This window comes from Danio rerio, chromosome 23, assembly GCF_049306965.1.
Source record: "Danio rerio strain Tuebingen ecotype United States chromosome 23, GRCz12tu, whole genome shotgun sequence".
In the NCBI taxonomy this organism is placed as follows: domain Eukaryota; kingdom Metazoa; phylum Chordata; class Actinopteri; order Cypriniformes; family Danionidae; genus Danio; species Danio rerio.
In genome coordinates this window covers 25507501-25527498 of record NC_133198.1, presented here as the reverse complement: position 1 = coordinate 25527498, position 19998 = coordinate 25507501, and the positions used below count along the sequence as shown (strand labels likewise).

The 19998-nt window shown below is 35.5% G+C and overlaps 1 protein-coding gene and 1 long non-coding RNA gene across 8 annotated transcripts in view; one reads left to right on the top strand and one right to left on the bottom strand.

The window, feature by feature from the left end:
- Positions 1 to 19998, top strand: part of spsb1 (splA/ryanodine receptor domain and SOCS box containing 1) — a 101964-nt gene that overhangs the window by 9592 nt on the left and 72374 nt on the right. The window lies entirely within an intron of this gene.
- LOC108181455 (uncharacterized) overlaps positions 1 to 19998 on the bottom strand; it is a 35515-nt gene that overhangs the window by 3661 nt on the left and 11856 nt on the right. For 2 of the 7 annotated variants that reach the window (XR_012398472.1, XR_011008468.2), the window contains exons 1-4: positions 16251 to 16359; positions 12343 to 12537; positions 10851 to 10930; positions 8600 to 8651 (exon numbers count right to left, since the gene is read on the bottom strand). This is a non-coding gene — a long non-coding RNA (uncharacterized lncRNA). Of the gene's footprint in view, positions 1 to 8599; positions 8652 to 10850; positions 10931 to 12342; positions 12538 to 13516; positions 13803 to 16250; positions 16360 to 19998 lie in introns of those variants that run through there. The other 5 variants (XR_012398470.1, XR_002456587.3, XR_012398471.1 and 2 more) reach the window with 4 other exon arrangements.

Here is a 19998-nt window from a genome sequence, read left to right as displayed (position 1 = left end):
TATATGAACTATGCTCACCCTCGTCACTGCAAATAGAGTCGTGACTCACTTTTTCTCAAATAAACGCTGAATCTCGGTTCAAAGGGTTCAGCTTATATTTGCCTGTAAGAAACTCTACGATCGGATTCATGTGAAAGAGCAAGAGCGCTGGCATGAGTGTGTCATATGGGGAGGGGATGGCTCTGTCCGGTCCCGGATTTGTTGTTCGCCTACTGGAAGCAGTGTGAAGGCCCTATCTGCTGGTATTCCCCACAGGGCAGCTATTTTGGGCAGGCAGCCTCGCTCCTAAGGGCTCTGCCAGAGAAAAAGGGCCTCTGCAAACTTAGCGAGAAGGTTTGGAAAGGAGTGGGAGAGACTTATCGTGTGTGTGGGAGAGCGTAAGAGTGAGGAAGAGAAAGTAGAGGCACAATTAAAGAGAAATAAAAAGTGAAAGAGAGAAGGAAAGTGATAAAAATAATAGTGGTGTGGCTGCTGCACCATGACTTAAATCAGATCAGCATCTGGAAGTGCGGAGGAAGCACTTGCATTATTAGCTTTCACAATGTTTTTGTCTTATTTTTCTAGTACAAAAACGGAAACATTTTTAAGCTCAAGATTTATTTGCCGTATTTTTGGGAAATAAGCATTTGTCTATGAGTTGCAGTCAAAACTGCTTTGATGATTAATTGTGTCAGATTGTCTGTCTGTGTGTGATGTGGATTGTCTACTTTTATATCAGAATTGTTGTTTTAACAACATGGAAGCTGACAGATGCTGAACCAAAACACGACTTGAGGGTTTAAAGGAATTCACTATGTGATTAAGTCTATTAGAAGGCAGTTTAAGTATTTAAAGTTATAAAAGGGAAAAAATAATCCTTGTATGGGTTTTTAAATATTAGTTTTTCATTTATATGATATAATTAATATATATCACACAGGCAAGAGTGCTGTATCTTAAATTCTAGCATGTCAGCATGAGTCTCCATGTAAGACGTTACAATTTGCATACAACATTGTGTGTTTTTTTTTCTGTTTAGCCAATGAAAAATAGTTCCAAAACAAAGCTAGAGCAGAGTTCCTGAACGTACGTCATGATTTTGAAGTACGATGCAATCCTGGACTAATATATATGTTGGTCCTGGAACATCACGAAAATGTTCGAAAATGTAATGCAAATGCAAAATGTAAATAATAGCCAAAATCAGAGGGGAATAATAGTTGGTTATTACTAATGTAAAAGTCCATTAACTGAACTGTAAGCCTAAACTTAACATAAACTGTAAATGTATCCCTTAATTTTGATTGGCTGATTGGAATGTTCAAGGATCAACATAGATGTTGATCCAGGAAAATGTGCTACTTGGTGAAATTAGGTTTGGGTTCTTGAACAAATATTTCAATTATTCACTAATAAAGATAGATTCTGATATAGAATGAATCTGTTTTGAATGAATGATTAAATGTATCACTCATCAAGAGTAAACTTGTCACAACTTAAATGAAAACAAAATAGCACTAGCAAAAAATGCTTTAATTCTGGTTACTTAAAAAATATATTCAGATATCGTTTTCTGTTTTGAGTAGGGCTGCAAGGTATATCGTGTCAGCATCGATATTGCAATGTGTACATCCGCAATAGGCACATCGCAAATATATGCAATGTCCAGTCTGAATTATAGTTAATCAGGAGCAAAAAAACTGTTTAATCACTGTATTTATATTGAATTTATATGATTTATGCAAAAAACATTACTTTCTTAGAGTTTTTGTCAAGTTTCTAGTATAAATATTAACATTTCAAAGTAAAAAACAAGATTATTTTACTTCACTGGCAGATAATTCGCTTAAAACTAGCAAAAAAAAAACTCAAAGTAAGAAACAAAGTAGAAAAAGCTTTTTTTTTTCGCATTGTGATTATTCCATTTCTGTATCCGAACACTGTTAGACTCCCCAGAAAACCATCAAACAGAGCTATTTAAACCATCTTCTGAAACGGTTTTCATATCACAATATTTGTCGCAGAAAAATAAAACATTGCAAGATCAGATTTTTCCAATATCATGCAGCTCTAGTGGGACTCATGTGCGGTAATCCTATATAAAAAAATAATCCACTAAAAACAACAATTATCATAAATATGAAGACTACACTAAAGAAAGTGCACACTATTTTGCCTAACTATTTCTGCTTGTTTCCCGTTAAAAGAGAACAGTGAGCTTGAATTAGAAGGAAACAAATTTGCCACTCGCAGTCATTCTTTAGAATGTCAGAGGACGACATTATCTGAACATATCGATTATCAAGCCACATTATTTTTAAATCGCTCTGCTCTTGATAGATTGCTTTGGTCATTATGGAAATGAGCTGCTGTGTCTGCATGCTTTAATTTGCACACTGTCAGTAGATCAGCCGCAAAACTAAATGCGTTTTCATGGGATTTTGCACTATTGTTGTGATTAATAATGTATAATAAATCTTGATTCAAGGCTCATTTTCTTTAAAAATTAGGTCAAGCGAAAAAAAGCATTTTTCGCTTGTCATGTAGTTTGATTTAAGTGTGCTTAGGTATTTGTACTGGAAAACAAGAGAAAAGCACTGATGTTTTTCAATTTGTGTGCCATACTATACTATAAAAAAATCAGAAATAAAAAGTTTTCTGTATTATGTGACGCATGTTTTTGTGTTTTTATGCTTATAAATTGCAAAATGAGACTTTTCATCCACAATTTAGATGTTGAATAAGTGACTTTTATTGACCTTCTTAATAATTAAAATTTTAAATTAATCTATTGTCTTGGTTGGTGTTAAAAATTATAATACCAAAACCTAATGATAATCTGCTAAAACTTTTTTTGTTTTGTTTTGTTACAGACGTAATTGCTAAAATAATATTTATTACACTAATTATATTATTTCAAATGACTGAAATGTGAATAAAAGTCACTTTATTAAACTGCAGAGTTGAATTTTCAAAATGAAACGTCAACAGAGCAGAGATAAAGGTCCCATATTTCACTTCATAACTATAAATAAATGGAAATACGTTAATCACAAAATACAGTAACTTATGTAACAGAATTTTTTACATTGTTTGTCACTGTCATAATAAGCTTCAAAATCCAATACTAAACATACCCTTGTACCACAGTTTTTCTGCAGTGTTGTTTGGAGACGAGTTATGACACATAATAAAAGGCCATAGTGGTTTTTAAGTGCGTGCACACACACACATATGTTAACCCTTGAAACGAGCATTTGCCTATGAAAAACAGGTTGAGGTCAAGAGAGGGCTAAGTAGCACATGCGATGTTATCTTGGTATCCTGCTCTTCAGTCCTAGCGAGAGGCACCAGTAAAGCCTTTTTACAGCATCTGCTGATACAATATTCCATTGCGACCACAGCGTTATCTGAGTCTGAGCAAACACACCTGTAATTATGAGACTATTTCAGTACCAGCCCAACGCTGACTGCGCTACAGTACCTCACATGAATGCTGACATCATCGCAGGACAGGGGGGAGGAGGGGTGTAGAAACAGGGTGAGGCTTTCCTTGAGCAAACTTCAAGCAGATTCCTCTAGTTGTACTTTTAACAGGAATCGTTAACAAGGCAAGGAATGAATAGTGATAAATGGGGGATTCCTTTAACTCAATTGCTTAGACGAAAACATATTCAAATGAATGTATAAAAAGTAAAACGATTTTATTTCAGTAATTGTAATGTGAAATACAAGACAAAAATGCCGTTTAAGTTGTTTATGGTTTTCCTTTTCACATTTTACCTTCATGATGGCTTATTAAATATACTTCCTTATTCAACAGCTCTGTCTGTTTCTTAAATCTGATTCCTATCAGAATCGATATTCTGTCATATCAGCACTTGTACAACCTCTTCACTCTTGTGTATTACTTTACCCACATGAATGGCAAGCAGAAAATTACAGTTTGACAAATACTGCAGCAGTTGGACGACATAATGTACTTTTGAGGCGAGAATGTAGTTGTTTCGTAGCAGAGCAAAGATGGTTGACGTTGTCTATCCACAAGATGGTGACAGTGACCGCATAATGAGAGGAGAACAATTCAACGTAAAACTACAAACTACAGCTGATTATATATTATTATAAATCTGGTAAGTGACATTCTGAAGGCCTGTGCACACTGAGACGGTTTTTTACTCGCTTTTTCCGTCAACGTTTAATGCCTCGTGACTATATAAAGGGCTTCAAAGTTTTTTCAACAGTAATCTGGTACTGATTGTGTTGCTTTGGGTTTTTTAGGGTTAATTATTGTGAAATTGCAACTGGGAAAATCTGGGAAATGTCTGTAGACTGATGGCATTTTATGCCTTCAAGTTTTATAATCTTAAAATGTGACCATAAAATCGCCTGTTTTGTCATAACTTTAGACATTACGCTAGAGAATCATTCAAACAGTAGTCTTCCTGTTTGATTTTGTTTTTTGTATACACGATTATGCCATCGAACTGTTGTTTTATGACTTATATTCTGACTTCTATCCAGGCCCGGATTGGGTAATCGGGAGGACCGGGAGAATTCCCGGTGGGCCGGTCCGTTTTTTGGCCGCGAGGGCCGGTGTCCGTAGCTCCAGAATCTTTTGCTCTCAGCAGTCACACTTTTTAAATTTATTTATTTACTTGACCACAGCCTTTTTATTCATTATTTTACCGCAACGCTTCTCTTTTCATCTATTTTAATAATAATAATAATAATTAATAAAACTCAGTTGTGTCTCCATTTTGATCATAGTTATTGTGGTCCAGCGGTTAGCATGTTAGGTAAAGACGCCGCGGACCCGGGTTCGATCCTCATTAGAGTAACTTATTGTTTTCGTTTTTATTGTTAAGACATATAATACTGTTAGGGTTGTTGAACATTTGAAGTTCTAAAGCAGCTGTTTTTTTTCAAAAAAATACGTGATAGTGTCATTAGAAAGTGATTTGGAAATGACCTTATTTTAATATAGTCAGTCGTGAACTGAGGTGGGCCGGTCTGAAGCTTAAAACTCCAGGGCTGAAAAGGTGTCCCACTCCGGCCCTGCTTCTATCCCTACAATGATGCCTCTTGTATATTGTCCTATTATCTTTTGGGAGAAGCTTGTGTCATTTCTTGTCAAAATAAAACTGATGGTTGAATAAAAGTAACTTTGAGTTAGAATTTACCAAAGGTATGAATCATTTCAGGCTTGACTGTATATAAAATATAGTTTTTTAAAATTCAAATACATACATTTAGTTGAATGCATTTAAATATACTGACAGTGCAACAAATTAAGCTGCTAATGACAATTTTTTATCTATACTACAACAAATTATATAATTAATATTATATTATATTATATTATATTATATTATATTATATTATATTATATTATATTACGTAACTAGCTCTAATATAAATAACAATAAGTATTTTATAATCGAATTACAATCATTTTTAAATGCTTGACATAGAAGAATTGAATAAATTAATAGTCACATTTTTTTATTTATCCGACTGAACTGACAAAATTTAAAGCCTCAGATGGTACGTCATAATTTCTGTTCGTCTGAGAGCTTAACAACTAGTCCGTCCTGCTCGGCTGGCTTCTCAGATGCACACATCACGTCTCTAACATATCAGTGTCATGCTAAATGACATCCACAAAACACTGGAACACATTATCAGATTAAAGGCTTTTGAATTCTGACAGCCAAAAAGTATCATTAGACCTCATCTGAACGTGGTTTGAGGAAATCTGATCGGCTCTTTGGAAAGACAAACATAAACACGCAGCCATGGATGAGCACACAGCTGTCCGACACTCTTTAGAAATAGAGGAACGCTGCATATGTGCCATCTGAATCGGCACAGAAGTATAAAATCATTATAGCACATGCAGTGCCTAGTAAAAGCATTCAGGCACACACGCACACACAGACACACTCAACCACTCGTGATCTGGTTTCTGCTGCAGTTGCTAAATTGCAGTGTTGTGTCCGTGTGTCTGTCTCGTGAGGCCGACGGCTCGCTGAAGCCACATGATGGCAGGAATTCCTGGCTGCTTTGGGCCTGATGTAATCTCTAATACAGGCTTTCAGGAAGCAGGGGAAAAACACACGCGCGCACATACTGTACACACACACACACCTGCCAGCTGGCACTGGCGTGTGTCTGTACGCGCTGACACATTTCAGCAAGCAAGATACGCAGGTGCTGCATTAACTGACAGAGCAAATTAATGTGTTTGCTGCTCACTTTTTTAATAGATTAGCTTTTTAAAGACAAGAGGAATGTTTGGTAACACTTTAAGTATAATCTGTCTAAAAACTAGCACCCTGTTTCCTGGTGGTTATTAAGATATTTAATGTTTATTGTGCATGATCCTATTTTACATTATTAATCCTATATGCAGGGATGGATTAAGGACATATTGGGTCCTGGGGATTTAGCAAACCAAAGGGCCTCATTTATTTTGTCTCCTCACAAAAGCCTTTTTGCCTTTTTGCTATTTTTATTTTTATTAATTTAAAAATTAATATTATTTTCTAATTTTCCACTATTTTATTTAATATTGATTTTTATAAGCCTAAATTTAATAGGCCTATTTTACTAAAACATGATTACAAAATACAAAATTAATCACATAACATGAACTTCAAATTTTAATCAGGCTGCCAAAATTAGAAAAAACATGGAAACAAACAAAAAACACATTTCATTTGCAATACTTCCAAAAAGAGTGCTTTAAATAGGGTTATCTTATAGACCTAAACGTTTTTACTTCAAACTTTAGCTTAGCAGAAATATCTTTAAAAGCCATGCTTCTAATTTCCCATTTGGTCCCAATCAATTACAGAAGGTTAGCATGCTTTTTTTGGCCTCAGTTTTAGTCTATTGTCAGAGGAAAGCCTGCGCCAATTATTAATTTCTCCTTTTAACAGAGCTTTTGATAACTGTTAATGTAGGCTATTTGATTAGGTTGCGTGTTGTCTTGGTTATATGGGCAAGATTGTGCGAGTGCGTGGCCCAAACTGCGGTTTAGTTGTGAATCCTTCATGCAGCATGATTCTGCCTATCCTGACTTCTCTTACAGCATGTTAATAACGGATACCATTTGAATTTTATTTTTTGTTTAACAATGCTTGTTTGGTTAGCCTACCATTGACAGGACCGTACTCGCGGTACTTATTGAGCTACAGCCACAGTTTAGAGGGTCAGTTTTTTAACAGCAGTAAGCCGTAAAATGAGTGACCATTGACTTCTTTTTGTAGACACAAACACTGGGGCTTTTCTAAAAATATCTTCTGTTAATTTATTATTCGTTAATTTAAAAAAATGTATGAATTTCACCTTCAAAAATCTAAACAAAACAATTTATTGTGAGAAATGTTGAAAAAAAAAAACTAAAAACATTGTCAAAATATCTTTTTTTATGTCACTATTTACTTTTTTAAACCTGTATGCGTTCCTGTACGCAAATCAACAAAGAAGATATTTTGAAGAATGTTGATAACCAAAGCTGTTTTGATGGCCGATGGCTTTCATTCATATGGACAACAAATATTTCTCAACATATATTTTGCTTTGTCATTATTTATTTGTTCCAAATTTTAATAAAAAAAAAAAAGTATATTTCTAAAGTGTAGTGTTAAACAAACAGTTAAGAAAAAAAATACTTTGACATATTTAAAAATATCTCCATTTATGTTTTTATTTGCATAAATAAAACATTAATTCTTGACCTGTAAGAGAAAAGAGAATTTAGAGAAAAGTTGGTAACTTTTGGTGACCATTTAGTTTCCTTTAGATTGAAACATTTCTCAAAATATCTTCTGTTTGTCAGTATTTCCTCATTCCCTAACTGTAAGTATTTCTTTCTCCACAAGAGTAAGTATTTTGGCAAATAATAATAAAAATTCTTTGTTGATTTGCGTACAGGAACGCATACAGGTTTAAAAAAGTAAATAGTGACATAAAAAAAGATATTTTGACAATGTTTTTAGTTTTTTTTTTTTCAACATTTCTCACAATAAATTGTTTTGTTTAGATTTTTAAAGGTGAAATTCATACATTTTTTTAAATTAACGAATAATGAATTAACAGAAGATATTTTTAGAAAAGCCCCAGTGTTTGTGTCTACAAAAAGAAGTCAATGGTCACTCATTTTACGGCTTACTGCTGTTAGTTTCCTTTAGATTGAAACATTTCTCAAAATATCTTCTGTTTGTCAATATTTCCTCATTCCCTAACTGTAAGTATTTCTTTCTCCACAAGAGTAAGTATTTTGGCAAATAATAATAAAAAAAAAACGTTCAATATATAGACAAAAACATATTTTTTAAAATAATCAGTCGCATTCTACATAAAATGACAAAAGAAAAAATGTGCATTATGACAATTTTTTTGGGTGAACTGGCCCTTTAAATGTCCTTCTTTAGCATTTCTAAAAATAAGTCCGCATTTTCAGCATTTTTGCCATCATATGTCATAGATAAATCTCATTATGTCCAAGCGCTCAGAATGCAGCTACCGTTCATACCAGAATGAATTTAAGAAAGACTGACGTATAGAAACAAGGAAAGTTAAAAATATTGAATAACCAGGATCAGACACTCACCTTACTGCTGACGCATTGTCTCTCATCGTCCGCAGGACATCTGGATATGTTCCTGTAAAAGAAGCACTTTGTTTTGACCAGCGTCTGCACTGTTGTTTTCTCCTACGGTTGTGTCACTCTGTCTATAGCACAGCACTCGTTTCATTCCTCAGACTTAATCATCTTAAAGGGAAAGTGCTTCTAAATGTCACTGAGCAAAACTTTTTTCACGTTTGTTCTATTATTCAGCTAATTAATCTGTTACTGTGCAAGCAAGATCTGATTCGTGATTTTAAGTTGCTTGAACTTCATTGTTAGTGCTATAAAAGTGATATTTTTATAGTAACCCACAAATCTCTCATTTAAATTAATATTTTCTGTAGGATGCTTTACAATAATATATTTGTGCATATACATTAGTTTAGTCACTACTGAAGCCAAATCTGGAGCTTTTCAAACAAAATAACATACAATAATGGTTCAAAAATTAGTAGCCCAAATTTATATGTTAGGGAAAAGATTAAATCAAATTTTCAAAAATAGCAAAAATTAAGAGAAACAAAAAATATATACTTTTGGCAATATTTTGCATCTTTCCATTTCTAAAGATGTTCTTTGACTAAAATATTATTTTAATAAATATATATGTTTATTGAATCTGTTTTGTTCAAATGCATCAATATATTTTACCTATAATCACTGAGAAATGGATACAAATATTCATTTTCGAAATGGGGTGTACTCATTTATCCTGAGCACTGTTTATACTATTTAACATTAAACATGGTAAAGGTTAGGTCATTGGAAACCACAAAGTAAGTGGATTATAAAAAAAAACAAAAAAAAAAACAATATAAGTAATATGTATATTCAAGTGGTGATAACTATAATTAAGTAAACCGGAATATTTATACCGTGTATACAAATGAACAAACAAACAAATAAATATTATTGAGAAATACATTTTTCTTTGACATTTTTTACCTTTAAGAGGGCTTATTCTTTAAAACCCATATAACATATTTTATAGAATTTATTATTATTAACAAATTTATTATTTACTTAAATTCAGTTTATCAATTAAAACAAATTGATTTGAGCCAAAAAATTGAGCTGATTATGATTTCAGCTATAAATTTAAAGTAATACCGAAACTCTGATTGTGTAAAAATATATGTAACAAGGGCTAAAGTATGTATATATATATACTACACACACACACACACACACACACACACACACATATACATATATAGCCTTTCAAGTAACATTATTTTATCTTTAAAACTTGAATTAAAAGAGCTGAATAGATTAAATTTATTGCAAAAAAAAATTAAGTTATGAATAAATTAGGCTAATACTGTATTACTGTATACTTAAAAATACTCTAATAAGATATCCGCTTGTTAAGTCACGACGTATCTGTGACGTAAAAAATACTGTTACCGGGTCCAAGCAGCTACTCATTTGAATTGAAAAATATTAGTTGATGACTAAAAAAGTAATCACTTTCAGGCCATTGAATATTAGACATGAATATATATATATATATATATATATATATATATATATATATATATATATATATATATATATATATATATATATATATATATATATATATATATATATATATATAGTGATTTTCGAAAGTAGATAGAGCGATTGGACCCGGAAACCGATTTGTGTGACGTCACACTAAACAAGCGAATATGCATAAAAACCTAAAAGTACATACATTAACATTATTTACAAAATATTACAATTTTGTCACATTCAGCTGACTCGAGCCCTCATTATATTCTGATCCCAGTAGCCATTTATTTCAGAAGAAAAAGGCCTAAAAAGCTACATGTTTAGCCAACATGATGACAACCTCTCAATTTCCCTACATGGACACTAAAGAAGGGAGGCAAACCAGGAACAAATAGAGGGCTGATGGGAAAAAAAAACTGTATGTTTACCAAAAAAAGCAAGAACTTCAAGTCTTTGCAAGGCTATATGGGGAGACAAAGTGCAAACATTGCATTCCTAAACAATATCGGTTTACTCCAGAGACTGTTGATCAATGCAAGCTCTATTTGTAGAGCTAGAAAGCATTAATAATTCACACAGCCCACCTTTCAGCCAGTGAAATACATTACTATCAGCACACTCATGCTTCTGGCATCAGCCGAGGTGCTTGAGAGTTAACCACTGGTTCACGGAGTAACCACCAAATAAATGTACAAACGTCTGACAGTCCGTAAACAAGTCTAGCAAACCGTCTCACCTTCATTCTCCTGGTTATGACGACATCAGAAGTCCAATCAGTAGTGGTGAGGTCAGGAAACTTCCGGTCCAGTGCAGAGACTGTTCAAAAACAAAAAGGCATCACTTTTTTTTTACGGTCAGCCATGTTTAAATATGCACTCGGACAAGACAAAAGACTGAGTCACAAAGGGATCTGTAATTCTTCCATTGCTTCAGATCGATTTTCTCTATTTTTAAGGTCAGCAGTATTAGTTTGCGTATAGAGGCTGGAAGCACCAAAGGTGATGAGTGTAGAGATGCTGAACAGTTTGTCAATAGTGTCTGCGAAAACCAACTAAAGAATGAAGCTTAAAGAAAAGAAAGGCAAATATAGGCAATATATTTAAAGGTAATATTTGCTAAGAGAAACAACAGAGCAGAGTTTCATTACAATTTCAGACTGGGCAACAAAATATATTATGTAAATATTGATATATACATATTAATTTTAATTAATTTATATTTGACCCATTTTTTTGTCTTGATCCTTATTTAAAAGCATGTTTTTTTATAAATTTTTTTATAAATTTATTTTTTACTGGAAAACAAGCCAACAATATACAGTTGAAGTCAGAATTATTAGCTTCCCCGAATTATTAAATCCCTTGTTTATCCCCCCCCCCCCCAATTTCTGTTTAACAGAGAAATTTTTCAACACATTTCTAAACATAGTTTTAATAACTCATTTCTAATAACTGATTTATTTTATCTTTACCATGATGACGGTACATAATATTTGTACTCTAGGTTAATTAGGGTAATTAGGCAAGTTATTGTATAACCATGGTTTGTTCTGTAGACTATCGAAAAATATTTTTAGTGTAAAGGGGCTAATAATTTTGACCTTAAAATGTCTTTCAAAAATGTTAAAACTGCTTTTATTCTAGCCGAAATAAAACAATTAAGGCTTTTCTTCAGAAGAAAAAATATTATCAGACATACTGTAAAAACGTCCTTGCTCTGTTAAACATCATTTGTTAAATATGTATAAAGAAGAAAAAAAATCAAAGGGGGGCGAATAATTCTGACTTTAACTGTATATGTTAATAATAATGTCTATTGGACCTGATTTTGAACGTAGATCTATACTTGATTACATTTAATTTTTATACTTAAAACAAGTCGCTCCAAATGACATACACTCTCAAAAAAACTTTGCGTTGTTCAAACCGAAGTTATGTCCAAAAATAGACTACTGAATTAAACATTTTATTTAAAAAAATTACAAAATTTAACACAGTGTTTAGGTTTGTCCATACTTGACCCAAATTTGCTCAGAAACGACCCAGCATTTAGGTCGAAATAAACTTAATTCAAAGATTGTACAGTATGTTATGCAGCTTTGTGTTCACCTGTTTAAATGAAAAACACATACCAATGCAAATGCAGTATATGCAGTCTACTACTTTTGAATACACTAAAATACCATAAATTGCATTTGGACTAAAAACACTTATAAGGGACACTCTAACCTTGGGTGATAGTTATTTGTCACTTCAGTCTGTCCCAATATCCAGTTTCCTAATATCCAGTCTTTCACTGGTCAGTTGGATGAGATGGCAAACACAGTTAATGTTGCTGACCACAAGCCTCAACTTCTTTCTGAGAAGTGGGTACAAGTCAAGGCATGTTCTGGTTGCTCTGCACAGCGCCCTCTGCTTCAGCTTCTGGAGGAGGAGCACAGAGTCAAGAAAAACACTGAGCATCAGAGGTGACAGGACAAATCAGACATCTTTCAGAGGTCACTATACTATCTTTACAGGCAGTAGCATGATCTGACACTCACTGCGCAATACAATAACACACGAGTGACGTGGACAGGATGTGAGTGAAGACATGCTAAGGGAAAATTAGAATGCAAGTGAAGTCTATTTAGTAACATGATTATTAGTCATTTTGTTTTAGTCAGGCATTTCAAGGGATTTGCGTAATTGGGATTAAATCTCAAAGTATAGCATTTGAGTAGGAAATCACATCGTTTGGTAGTTTAAAATTTACTTTGGGAGTTATTTTGTTAAAGGATGTAGTTGAGAACTTTCCTTTGGAAAGAATTGATAACTATGAAAGGGCATAGCATAATTTTAATACAATTTAATTTAAACTCCCTGGATTTTAATTCAATTAAGCATTATCAAAGCTATTAGCGTATACGAAACCAATAAAGTAACTTTTAAATCAAGGGCAATAGTGAAGATCTTTTTTTTAAGTCACAGTAAAACTTCAGTTTGTTCTCTGCATGGGACCTTGTACTGCTCCCCCTGGTGGTGAAGTTCTTACTGCACCAAAGTTTAAAATGAAGGTATTACTGCTCTGCTTTTAGGATTCAAGCAACTTTTTAATCAGGTTGATGTTAATAGGTACAAAATAATATCTGTGTATGTAATGTATATAGTATTAATTCTAATAATTATAATGTATTTTCAAAATCAATAATTATTTTTATAATTATTAAAATATAAGCATGTTTTATGCGATATTAATTTTCAAATAATAACGCACCTCTAAAATAAAAAAAATTATAAAAATAAAACATCCCATAAATGCTAAATCTGCAATTTTTGGTTGATCAACTGAAAAATAATCATTAAGCATTGCTTAATCAAATTCTGAAAAAAGAAAGAAATCACAAAAAAGATTTACACTCACCCGATTCCTCAGTAGAAAATGAATCCACACAAATGATTTCTCTGATATTGGCCTGCACTGATTTATGTACCTCTTAAACACAAGCCGTTAATTAAAGTAAGGCACCAGAGCAGTAACACAGAGAGAGGACGGTGCTCTAGAGAAACTTCATCACCAGGCAGAGTTGCAGAGCAGCTGCACAGCTCAGCACCACAGTTAATGTAATGCTGTGGCCCCTCTCTCTCTCTCTCTCTCTCTCTCTCTCTCTCTCTCTCTCTGCAGTCTGGTCCACTGTACGTTACAGTACAAGGACTGCACTTCACTGGATTGCAGCAGTCCAAGACTGATGACCTTACCAATAAAAAGAGCAGCGTCACAAATGCCAGCGTTTCCATTTCCATCAGCACACGCTGTCCTGTGGCTCACCTTCATCCTTTACGCTTACCCCTTTTTTGGGGTTCGCCTCACTATAAAGTTTTTGAAGTGACACATTTGGTTCCTTTCATCCTTCTTTGAACGTTTGACATGAACAGTAGCAAATGGTTTTACAAGACCATGTGTAGTGTGTCAGAGCTGATTGATGGCTAATGGACGCAGATGCTGCAGTGGCTGTTAAGAGGGCGCCAAATTTCACAAAGCGCACTCACTGGCCTACTCGCTGCTGCATTGGAGTTTCATATGAAGCAAAATTCCTGAAATGTCCCGACTATAAACGTCTAATTTTGTTGGTTGATTGTGAATAATAGATTCGCGGACATCTTTGAAGTTCAACACCATTTAATTTCCTAAAGAGCATGTGCATGTATGCTTTCAAGAGGTTGGAGGGCAAGCATGGAATCCTTACTCCAGCAAGATCAAAGCTTGCTGCATTGATTACATCATCGGAACTAGAGCACTAGTACGGGACAATGCACCATTGGGTTAGGGGGAGGGGGGGCAGTAGGTTCGTGGGGGGATGTTGTGGAGTAAGCAGGCTAATCTAGCTGTTCTGTCTTTTTTTTTCTCTCTTTCTCTCTGTCTTTCATTCTCTTCCTGTCAGGAGAGTGTAGCCACACTAACTCCTGAACTGCCAAACTCTAGACAAGAGAGATATACCCTCATAGCAACCCTCGGTTAACTTGCTTTTTCTGTTTCTCTTCCTCGTCATCCACGTGACTGTATAGCTGCCTGTCTTTCTTGCTGCTGCTGCTGCTGCTGCAGCTGCTGCCTCATCTTGGCAGTACTGCAGGAACTGTGCTGCAGGACACTGCAGGGTATCCGCTCTCCCTCTTGGTGCTTCTCTCAGTCTGTAACTTTTCACAGCAATAAAGAATATGTTTAACGTTTGTGTGTTCATGCCATTCTGTACCTCGAAGATGATCTCTAGAGAGCATGGGGGAGGAAGAGTAAAAGGAGATGGGAGGATGGGTGTTAGGAACATCAGGTGAGTGCGGCAATACGCTTTTTGGCTGAGCAGCAGCAACCCCCCCCCCCCCCCCCCCCCCCCTCACCCCCCCTTTGGTGAGCGCCAAGAGAAACTGCAGTTTCTGCTAATGATGTCAGGCAGTGGATCTGACAGTGATATATCACTCCTCGCATTCCTGCTGTATACAGATCTAATCCTGCCCTATAGCTTGCGATATACGCAATCGCGGCTGTTCTTCAATGTTCAGCAGGGATGGATGGTTTATACACGTTACCTGAGTTGAACTCCTTACCGGCGGGTCCCTGTGCCGGTAATGAGCTCTGTGCTCAAACTGCAACCTATACAATTTAGTAAAGTGTCACAACATAATACTAATACATCTCAAACATCATCATCACTCTTAATACCAGCACACTGTAGATATACAAAGTCAAACTACAACAAATAAGACTTACAACAGCATCAGAAGATAGCCGCAACAAATATGATGCATCACCCATGTTTAAGAAGCTAAGCACTACCTATAGAAGAGCAGAGAGTGAGCTGAAGCTGAAAAAGACCTGCAGTGAAAGAGTTATGAGTCCCCCCCCCACCGCTTCATTCAGTCACTCTCTCTCATTCTCGGATGGGACAGTTAGCAAGTGTGCTGCAACATACAACAGTGAGTGCGAGACGCACACATTCATAAACACACTTGAAGCAGAGACTCTTATGCACCTGGCTAAATCTTCCTGTCAAAATCTTCTGTCCGAGTGACCTAAGAGTGTATGGTGGTGACAGCTGATAGCTGACACACTCACACAGCACTCTGTCCTCCCTAGGCCATCCTAAAACGTTACTTCCACTTTCCCATCTGCTGCAAGCTCTTTAACTCTTTCCCTTCCGAACATTCTGGATCCAAGACACACGGCATCCTCAATACACTGAGATACAACAAAGTGCACCAAAGTATAGCACCCTGAAGCTGAATATGTCTGGCCTACATCTTTTATTTATGTCTGCAGGCGTCAGTGCTATACCGGTCCTGATCCCAATCCAAGCCTGTGCGTCTTTTCTTCCTATGCTAAGTGCTCTTCCTGGCAGGTATCCCACTAAGTACTAAGTTACACACATCATACAAATGGCCGGCATTGGTTAGGGAGATCACTACCAAAGTGTCAGTAGCCTCACTGCAGAAGATCACTCATCATGTAGGTCAATGCAAACGGGTCCTTTAAGACTTCAGTGCAGGTGAGAGAATAAATTCTGCAGCCGTAATGAAACATCCCGCAAACCTAAACCCCCTCCTGACGGGTGAAAAGTTCAACATGCGTCCTCTATCTCTGCAGAGAAAGACAAACTTGCACATACTCACTCAGCTTCCGCTCCTCTCTGGGTCTTGCAGGGATGATGCACAAGCGGCTGTGTCTTCTCCTCCGGTGCTGTAAAGTTGACTGCAGCATTGCCTGCTGAATGGAATGACATTGTTCGCTCTCTCTCCCTGCTTCATTCTCCTGCACTCTCTCTCTCTCTTTTTCTATCTCTTGCTCCCCCTCCTCCTCTCTGCGCGCTCACTGGCAGTACAAACTGCACAGCTCAGCAGTGTTCTCCCAGTGCCGCAGCAGCTCCTGCATGAGCCTTGCGTATCCGAGTGTGCCGTGACTTTTAAAGGGGAACGCAACCTCCAGGGTCAGTGTGTGCCTCATTGCCACCCCCCTACACTCCCACTATGATGACCCCCCCCCTCCACCACCACCACCTTCCCCCGCAGCAGCTGGTTAAGACATTCCTTAAAAAAAGGTATGGGGGGGATAAGAAGGAAGGGGGCTATTGAACCTACCTCAGCTCCATTGGATTAAACGGGTGACCCTTTTTTAAACTAAAGTGTGCTATGCTCGTAGTGCGGACATCATCCATCTTAGCCACTGACAGTGGCCCAAATCCACTTAATGAGGCTACGTGGGTGATTTCGTCAGGTGGGTTTTAAGAGAAAATGTTCATTCCGATGGTGACGAAAAAGAAGTAGAAACACAAAACCAGGTTCTTGAGAAACCCAATCTGGGGGTGTTTGAGGTGTATCGTTGCTTCCATTGCAACCAGGAGGTCAACTGTCTGGGAGTGAGAGAGATACATTACCAGCGGTGTGCAACATTATATTGGACAGACCACGAAGCGTTTTGACAATCAAGATGATTGAGGGTTGGTGTTGCATTCACCATACGTTTTAAATCATGACTTACACGTTGGGAGATCTGACATTACCGTAACTTCGAACAGAGGGGGTTTTGAGAGGGCTGGCTCACTCCGTGTACAGTAAATCAATCGCAACTCTGTGCATCAGCAAAGCTGGAGCTGCAACCATGCAGCGGATTTTTTCCTATATTCTGGTTCTGTAAAGCACGACGGTTTGTCTCTGAAAGCTTTTAATAGCGTACTACAGCAGAAAGCCCACCAAGCAGTTACATTTACTCCTGTTCAATGAAATGCGGGAAATATGCGATCTTGAGTGCACTGTGTCAGGGTTGAGTTCACAAGACCATGACCTCTGGATAATATATAAAAAGGCTGCAGCATGCTGGGAGTCTGCAAGGGGGCTTTGTAGAAATGGCAGATGTCATCATAACTGTATTGATTGGTGACCTGCGAGTTTGCCCAGTGGAACAGAAAGCCATCCAGCACAAACTCGGTGCTGATCTCGCACATCTGCATAGCTGTGCGCACACTTTTCAGTTTGATTCCCCTAATCATTTAGGCCCTAAATACTAAAAATCATACATTGGGGAGAAGAGGGAAGTATTAATGAAATATCCTAATACATTCACATATTCACATCCGGCTGTTTAGATGATTTATGGTGTTTACTCTGGTGTTAGATGCTCATCATGGGCAGAAAACCAGGATGATTACACCTGCCGATGCCATCGTGGACAAGTGATAGACTAATACACATTCACACACTTTTTTTCTTTCATACAGGGCTTTTATTCAAAGTGACTTACCAATGCGGAACTAAACATCAGCAATTTATCATAAGGAAGCAGTAACGTGAGAAGTGCTGCAATACATATGCTAGCTTCATGATTGTTCAAAGAACTACATGCTACAACAAAGGCTTAAACAAATGTACCAACATCCGTTCCATCCATCGCTATATTTAAAAATATTTTAAAGACTGTCAATTTAGAACAGTGCATATGTTTTGACAATTAATTAATCTTTATGCTTTTTTGTGTGTGTCTTATGTGTTTTGATATGTATTTTTTGTAACTTTGTTTTATGCTGCCTGTTCTGACCTGGTAGAAGAAATATTGTGTGACATTCCTGGTTAAATAATTAAATGAATAAAAATGCAGGGTCATTATCAGAAACCATAAAACTAATATATGTGTTTATATAAAAATAAACTAAACTGCAAAAAAAAAAAAAAGTTGACTCAATTTAAAATTGTAAAGCCATTTGCTGCAGAGCTTTTTTGAGTTAAATCATTTACAACTTAAATCATTTGAGAAGTTGAAACTTGAGTCAACTCAAAAAAAGCTCTGCAGCAAGTTGCCTTACAATTTTGAGTTGAGTCAACTTTTAATTTTTTTATAGTGTACCCTGAAAAATATGATTTCTGCAAAATTGTTGTAAGCAATTTATATGGGTTGAATTTAAACAAACAAATTAAATTGAGTAATGTTTAACTTAATTTGTTTGTTTAAATTCAGCCCAAATAAATTGTTTACCACTTAACATAAAAAAATAGTAAATCCAATGAATCATATTTGTATATTTTTTTTCAGTGTAGTTTGAGTAAAATGCTAATATTTGTTTAATTTTATAAAGACCAGATAACTTTACTTCTCATATTTTACATAAAATATTGCCATTTAAATTATTATTATTTTTTTTTTGAGAAAATGACAGTTGACAGAATGTTATTCCACCGAATATTCAACACAACATCATGGCAATTCATAACTTTTTTATTTAGTGGCTAATTTGTATGAATTCATTGTATGCACTTCATATAAGTGCAATTTTTGTACGATTTGCTTAACCCCCAATGGTGGTTAGGTTTAGGGGTGGGATTGGGTGCCATGCGTCCTTTTTAAAATCGTATAAAAGTTTGTACGAATTAGCCACTAAACCAGGGGTGCCCAAACTTTTTTATATGATGGACCAAAAACCAAATATCATTGATAGCCATGGGCCCAAGACCAAACTATTTTATATTGGGTAGTTTACTAATTTATTTAGTAATATTTAAACATAAATAGAAACATTATTTTGAATTGTATTATAACTGTTTTGTAATTAAAATTGCAATAAAAACATAAACAATCACATTTATAACACATGGGAGTTTAGTGCTGAATAGACTAGTCAAGTGGAACCTGCATTTGCCTTAATTTGCTCACCAACGTTCTTTGTTTGTTGGGTGACAGTATGTACATTTTAAACTAAATCGAAGTAATTTGCACCATTTAAATTGAAACGTTTTTTTTCACTTTGTCTTTTTTGTAGCTTAACAATAAAGCAAACAAATAAAGGGTCATATTAAATTAGAAATGACAGTCTCTAAACCATTGCCATCGTTCTCCCTTTTTTCAGATGGGATGGCAGGCCAAATCAATGGTTACCATGGGCCAACTTTAGCCCGCAGGCTCTACTTTGGGCATTTCTGCATTAAACTGACAAAACCTAAAATAGTTACGTTTCCTTGTGAGATCAGGCTAAAATATTTTATTCTTAACTATTCTGTAGTTAAATTATTGTGTTGTCTAAAAATAATATAACTGGTCTCTTATTTTAATATTTGTACTTTTCAGTTAAAATTTAAATAAAATATATAATCAATAAAAGCTAATTGAAAAAAAAAAAGAAATATACACAAAAAATGACTTGGAACTAAAAATAAAATCAGAACAAACAAATAATGAAAATCTAACTACACTGTAAGTAAATGCTGGTTGCCTCAAATTCTTAAGCTGAATCAAATTAACATTATCCATTGAACTTATATCATGTTAAACTGATCTAAAACAGCTCGCACGACTTACAAAACTCAACAAAAGTCAGAACATGATTAACTTAGTGTAATAAGTTACAATGAATTAAAACACATGCTGTAATT